This window comes from Manis javanica, chromosome 5 (genome assembly GCF_040802235.1).
Source record: "Manis javanica isolate MJ-LG chromosome 5, MJ_LKY, whole genome shotgun sequence".
Lineage (NCBI taxonomy): Eukaryota > Metazoa > Chordata > Mammalia > Pholidota > Manidae > Manis > Manis javanica.
Window position 1 is genome coordinate 10,821,975 of NC_133160.1, and position 7,226 is coordinate 10,829,200.

The 7,226-nt window shown below is 44.3% G+C and overlaps 1 long non-coding RNA gene and 3 other non-coding genes across 4 annotated transcripts; all 4 read right to left on the reverse strand.

The window, feature by feature from the left end:
- Positions 1-3,503: 3,503 nt before the first annotated feature.
- LOC108390962 (uncharacterized) lies at positions 3,504-7,178 on the reverse strand. The gene is made up of 5 exons (XR_005058020.2): positions 7,021-7,178; positions 6,578-6,687; positions 5,427-5,548; positions 5,029-5,124; positions 3,504-3,741 (listed from the first exon to the last, which is right to left on the reverse strand). It is a non-coding gene; the product is annotated as an uncharacterized lncRNA (long non-coding RNA).
- LOC118970376 (small nucleolar SNORD12/SNORD106) lies at positions 5,269-5,358 on the reverse strand. Its single transcript, XR_005058295.1, has one exon. It is a non-coding gene; the product is annotated as a small nucleolar SNORD12/SNORD106 (small nucleolar RNA).
- Positions 5,625-5,715, reverse strand: LOC118970375 (small nucleolar SNORD12/SNORD106). Its single transcript, XR_005058294.1, has one exon. It is a non-coding gene; the product is annotated as a small nucleolar SNORD12/SNORD106 (small nucleolar RNA).
- LOC118970374 (small nucleolar SNORD12/SNORD106) lies at positions 6,762-6,854 on the reverse strand. Its single transcript, XR_005058293.1, has one exon. It is a non-coding gene; the product is annotated as a small nucleolar SNORD12/SNORD106 (small nucleolar RNA).
- Positions 7,179-7,226: the final 48 nt, after the last annotated feature.

The window sequence follows — 7,226 nt, forward strand, 5'->3', positions numbered from 1 at the left end:
TGCTGCAGCAGTCGATTTCAGACCCCACAAGTGCTGGCTGCAAGATCTAAAAAGCTTGGCCCCTGCAACGCCACTGCTAGGTCTTCCCCTTCCTAGCCCAAGGGTGGAGGCTTTACTCCATAGGCTGGAGAAATATATGTCCACAGTGCGCCCTACAGATATCAACCAGAGCTGCAAGTCCTGGATGGGATCCCCAGCACCATCTTCCCTGGCAATTGTGTTGCCACCATTAGGAGTGAGGCAGGTAACATCTACAAGGAGGAGAAAAAGGAAAGACTGAAAAATAGTGAGCACTTCAGGAGATTATTCTATGTTCCAGGCAGAATTATAAGTGGTCCTTTGCTCCCCAAAATATCCCCATAAGGTGGGTTCCATTATGTCTCTATGTTTCAGATGAAGAAACTGAGGCTCAGAGAGGTGAATCACTTGCTCAAAGTCATGGCTAATAAGGCAGAGCCAGGATTCAAACCCAAGAAATCCAATTCCAGAGCCCATGCTTTTTAAAAATATTTGTTTAATTATCATACAATAAAATTGACTTTTGGGCAGAGGAGTACAGTTTTATGAATTTTAACATACGTATAAATTCATGTAACCATCACAGTAAGGATACCCCAAACTTCCTTGTGCTATTCATTTACACTCACACCCCCTACCCATCTGAACTTCCGGCAATCACTGATTGTCCCCCACCACTATAGTTTACCTGAGAATGTCAAACCAATGGAATCATGTAGTGTGTAACCTTTTGAGACTGGTTTCTGTCACTCAGCATAATGTCTCTGAAGTCATCCCAGTTGTTGGTTGTATCACTAGTTTGTTCCTTTTTGCTCAGATGAAGATAGACATTACTGACTGAACACCAAATGCTGTTTTGATATCTCATTTGATCCTCACAGTAGGTAATTAGAGAAGGGAATGTTGTCATGCTAATTTTTGTCTTGTTGAGCATCTACTGTGTACAGGAAATAGCTCTAGAAACTGCAGGGAATGCAGAGAACAGAAAACACTCCTTGTTCTAGTAGAAGGCAGTAAGTTGGAGAGAAAAAAGAAGGGGCTTTGGAGTCAAACAATTCGGAGTTCGTGACCCAGTTCTCTTATTTAGAGCTGGGAACCGTGGCTGTCTGAGTCTCCATCCTCATCTGTAAATCGGCGTAAGGATCACACCAGTTCTCTCCTCACAAGGGCTGTTGTGATGAGTAACAAAATGTACACATCAGTGCCTTGGCTTAGCACAGTACGGCCACAAGGCAAGTGTCTGATTCATTCCTTCATTTAACAGGTTATTTCTTGAGTGGCCTCCTACCATGTGCCCGGCTGTGGAGATGTCACAGACAGACAGGAAGAAGAGTTGCTACCTACATGTAGTCCTGGTTTAATGGAGGATGGTAGACAGATGATAAACAGATATGCTAATTATACATACAATGTATATATACCATACATACACAGCCACTCTTAGGCAGTGACAAGTAATATGAAAAATACAAGGTAAGGTAATTGAAAGGGCAGAAGTTATTTTAGATAGTCCCCCAGGGAAGGTGACATTTGAGTAAACCCCTGCTGGAGACAAAAGAGGGAACCATGCAGAGATCTGGAGGTGGGGATGCGGGGAGCTGGATTGGTCATTCCAGCCCGAGGAAACAGCAAGTGCAAAGATCTAAAGTGACGGAAGTTAGGAGGCTGAAGGATATTGAGAGAAGACAGGCAGGTGAGGCCAGAGATGGAGAGAAAGATGGTGCAGGCCATTGACTCTGGCTTTTAGAGGTGGGGAGACATTGGAAGGTTTTGGGCAGGGCAGAGGCATATATTTGATTTTCAAGATTTCTCTGGCTCCATGAGATCACCGGGGGCAATGGTGGAAGCAGAGTCTGATAATCAAAGCTTAGATGGTGGCAGCTTAGGTCAGGGAAGTGGCAGCAATGGAGGTGGTACCTGGGGTGAATTTCACATATATCCTGAAGGTATTACCAATAGGTTTTGCTGATGGCTTCACACAGGAAATGAAAGCAAAATATCCTTCAAGAACTCCAAGATTTTGGGCTGAGCTACTAAAGTGTGTTGCCTGTACCTAGGATAGAAATGATTGCGTTAAGAGGCAGCCTTGGGAGGAAGGTTATCAGCTCAGTTTGGACAAGTTAAATTGAATGCATGAAAGGCAAAACAAAATTAAGTCTGGAAATACAGGTTGAGGCCACAGTGAGCTTTCAATGTCTTGATGAAACAGGTTCTTGCAGCTGATGTTCAAAATGTCAAAACAGGCCTTTTGATTATTGAGCTCTGTATCTTTTGCTGGATAAACGAGCCCTTAAGTTTAGTGACTTGAAAAACATCTAACCTCATTATTCTGTAGGTCAGGAACCCAGGCACACATTAGGTGGATCCTGTTTCAGGGTGTCTTGAGTGTTTAATAGGTGTTCACTAAGGATTGAAAAAGATATGCTTCCAAACTCAGCTGGCAGGACTCAGCTCCTGCATTGCCTGGAGGCCGCCTGGTTATGTGGACATCAAGGCAGCTCGCTTCATTAAAGTGATCAGGGTGAGGAATGGGAGACAGGAAGGGAACCAGCAGTGTCATGTCTTCTATAATCTCTATCTGTTGACATCCTCTTAATGCCCATTTTCTCGTCATCAGAGGCACTAATGTAGCACGTTCACGGGTAGACTGAGGGCGGCATTTACCAGGAGCCATCTTAAAAAGCATAATACAAACAGTCCAGTGTGGATGCCTTCTTTGTACATAATGTAAAACTGCATGGGAGTCAACATGGAACCAGACTGGCTGCTTTCAGGCCATTGTAATTTCCCATAGTTCAGCATTACAAATACTCAGTATTATCAAGCACAACCCTCATAACGCCTATTCATCTCATACATTAGCTGTAAATAGTCCATGACTGAGTGTACACAACTGTGGAAAAAATGGAAATTTCTGACCAAGAGTCCCACCTGGCTCTAACAGCACCCATTCTATAAATTAAGAGCCTGCTTTGCATGCTTGAGGGCAAGATGTTTCCCTGCAAGAGCCACTCGGTCAGTACCAGGAGTACCTGCCCAGGGGAGGGGTGGAAACACCCATCCTCTCCTTCAGATGGGGTCTGCCAGTCACCAGACTCACCCAAGGTTCCTCTCCTGGTGCTAGGGGTGGGGAAGTCAAGGGCCACCAGGAGAGTGAGAGGCGTGGGGCCCCAGTACTCCTGGAAGATTAAGACTAAGTGTGCCAGCAGGGAGCTTGGAGAGCAAGGTAAGCCTGCAGGAGACCTAGAACTGTGACACCAAGATCCCCTTTTAACCCCCATTTCTTGCCCTTGCCTTTAACTTGTCTGGGGAGGGGAACCCCCTCCTCCCGGAGCAACAACCCTGTTCTGAAATGCCTGTGTAAACAAGTGTTGATCTGCCTTCAGTCCCCTCTCCCTCTGCCTTGGAATTTGACCTCTGCAGATACCTGGTTGTTTCTTACCAATGCTGTTCAATGTTTCTCTTCTTGAACAAATACAGGAACATTCTGATTTAAAATATTTTTTTTATTTTTCTCCAGATAGGCTACAATGCTAGAAATTTCACCAATTTAAGAATAATCCTTGATTCTTCAAAACAGGCACAAGCTTTTCAATTCTGCAGTCCTCAGGTTACAAAATAGCCTTGATATTGACTCAATCACAACCATCAACTGTCTCAGGAAAACACAGGGTCAACCTTTTTCAAGAGGCCTTGTATTCCAACACCATAGTTGAAAAACTCCTTTAAAAAGAAAAAAGGTTGATCACAATTACTACTTCATTCTAATGTTAAGTGCCTATTTAGGGTCTGGGAGCCTCTGGTTAAGACTCTAGGAAGCCCAGAGACTCCCTATCTCTTCCTAGGCTGCACCTCACTGAAGCCAACTGTACGTGTATGTCAAAATGTTCAACCTCAAAATAAAGCCTTTCCAATTACATACAGGCAAGGAGAGAAATCCAGGACCACACCAAAAGGTCTTCCCATTGATTTTAGCGGGACTAACACAATATAAGACACTTGAAACAAATGGGGGTATCTGAATATTAAGTGCATAAGCCAACATCAGACACTATTCTTAGTTGCCAAGGACGTTATGTGAGAGATCGTTTTTGTATTTAGATGAATCTAAAAGAAACATACATGGTTTTAGTCAGGAAAGCATCTAATTGCTTTCAAATGGCAAAAACTATGCATTTATACAAAGTAAAATATTTTAAATTAGGGTAATGAGTGATCACTGACATTAATGCCAACTCTTCTCCATGCCAGAGATTTTTCCTAAGTGGGGGACAAACCACCCACACGGCACATCTATTAGTGAGCAACCACACAAATCTCGGGTGGAAGCAAGCTGTTGCTGGTGTTGCTTCTCCCACCTCCTACTAAAGCAGGATACTAGGCATGCCAGGGGATACCACACCATGGACCAACTGGACAGAAGCAACCAGTAAGTTAGTGCAATTTATTAAGGGGCTGTACACATCAACTTAAAGGCATACAATCAAGGTCTGATTTGGTCAGAGGGGTCAGGCTTAAATCTTACTCCTTAAGCATGGTTAATCTGATGGGGAATTAAGTTTCAGACATGTCAGACATACACCACCTAGTGCCCAAAGGATACAGAATCAGTTTCAGGGGGCAGAAGGTACATACTAGCCTGTCTCTTTGGCTCATGAAGTGAGCTGCCATGCTGGAGAGAGACCCATGCAGTTAGAAGTAAGGGTGGCCTATAGCCAGCAGTATGAGGAACTGGAATTTTTGTACAAGATCCACAATCAATTTGAATCCCAACTCCAATGTGACTTGGAGCTTCTATTACCTGACAGGGCAGAATTAACTATTAACTTTATTCCCCTTTCTTGAAAGACCTAGTAGTACCAGTAGGTCAGCAATCCTGCTGAAGATTCACTTCTTCCATTTTACGTACCAACTTGGAACTGGGTCCCCAGGTTACTCCTAAGCGGGTACACTTAACAATCATCTTATTAGGAGTCGATACCCTGGTAACACCATTTGCAGAAACCTCACCTGTCTGTTAGAGGACAGCACGTGAACCAGGCCGACATGAAGCTTAGGCTGCAATCAACCTTGAGTCACTGCCCGGGTGCACACCTGGCTCCTGACCTGTAGAAAGTTAACAGAAAGAGCAAGATGAAGGACCTTTATGCTGAGGGGGCAGAACACCCATAGAGCAAGCCCAATTCCCACAAAAAAAAACCCACATAGAAAGCAGTTAGTGGTAAGCAGCAAACAGAGGTGGTCTCTGGGGCCAATGCATAAGACAAAACTGGCTAATAGTTGTTAGATTAACAAGGTCGATCTGATGGGGAAAAAAGCTATGTCATAAGCTACAATGGCCAAAGCTGAGTCACAGGAAGTTAAGACTGCAAGGGGCATAACCCTGTATGTAAAAAAGCAGTTACTACCTCTTCCCTACTCCAAAGCCTGTATCTATTCAGTCTCGTGGGCACAGGTACTTAGAAGCCAGATGCACCATCCTTCCCCACTCCTGGTCCATTCAGAAGTCCACTTTCAGCCAACTGTAAACCTGAGATGAAAACATTGAAACATGAGTTCCAATCAGCTAGAAGTCCAAGGGAGTAGGGGACAGAGAAACTGCTCAAACAGGTGTATCAGACGGAAACTGGCTTAGTTAAGTTAGATCAACATGGTCGATCTGTCGGGGAAAAAAGTTCAGTCATCATATACACCAGTAGGAAGCTCTCAGCTTGTACAGAAAAAGCCCTCAACCAGGACTGAGATTTTGGTCTTTTATACCTGCAAATTCACTCAGTATTTAAACACCTGAGTCCTGCTGTTGGCAGTAAGAAAATAGGATCTAAAACAAGCACTGCTGCTTTCTGAGCTTACATTTGATACAGTCCAGTGACTGGCAAGTTGTAGTGGAAATGGCTGACTTTTAATGAGGTGAGTAAGCAACCACCGTTTTTAACCAGGTGAGGATATTACATATTCATGTATGTCACCACTAAACATATGACTTAAAGGAACACTATGGGACAGCAAGGTTTAAAAACATGTCCAAGGTGTCCTGCCCCAAGGGCATCATTCCCAGGCTCAAGCAAATTTAGAAGTTAGGCAGTTGGGAATGAATTTTTGAGTGGCTATGTGAACTGAAACAGATTTGACTTTTCTTTAAAAAAAAAAAAAAGTCACATTATTTACTTTTAAGACTTAAATGCCTAACAAAGCTAATCAAAAAACAAAACTTATCAAGAAAGCTCGATCGACAAACATTAAGGAATGGAACCCAAAAATGTGCTTTCGGGGGCATTAAAAAAATTAACACCTACTCACAAAATTACTCCACTTCTCTATTATTTCTCTTAAGATTGTTTCTTCAACAAGTCTAATAGGTACATTTTTGAGAATTCTCAAAAATGTATTGTTAGAATTGTATTAAAATGAAAGCATACAGAATAGACCTAGTATACCTAAAACATACTTAAAACTAACTACCGTTAAATCTTCAGTTTTTTCTCCTAGTTCGCCTAGTAAACCAAGAGGCTCTTCAGAGCACGTGTTTCCCACAATAGGCTTGGAGACAAATGCTTACCACAGAGGCCAGGAGGCCGAAGACTGCAGATGTCCACACCGGGTTTCCCGGGAAGCCCAGCAGTCACCCCCTCGTCCCAGATCCATTCTGCACCCAGTGATAGCGCTAACCTGCGAAGCAACAAAAAGAGGCCATCAATCGCCATCTTCCCAGGTCGAAAAACAGCACGGTCGTGCCTATAGAGGCCGGTGTGTCAGAACTAACTGGCTAAAGTGTGCAAAGACATCAACATGGTCGATCTGATGGGGAAAAAAGTGAAGTCATCATTTACACCAGCCAAGGATTCCTCAGATCTGTGCCCAGGGCGCGGTTCTTCCCAGCTCTAAACGATCTCCCCCACGACCCTAAGGCCTATTTAAGGGTCAGAAGAGGGAAATCCAGGCGGGGAGGGAGCCACGGATAGGTGAGACGGCAAAAAAGTGAACAGCGGGGTCTCCACTTACCGTACACAGCAGTAAACCTGAGTTCCCAGGGCAAGACGACATCGGATATAAAACGATTACACCACCTAACAAAAGAGGACGCGCCGCCAAGGCGAAAGAACGAGCGCGGCCCCGGAACCGCCTTATATAAGCAGAGGGTGCTCTTGCGCTTGCGCACTGGGTCCGAGGCGATTCCCTTTCTCTGCCACGCCCCTCCCCTGCCGCGC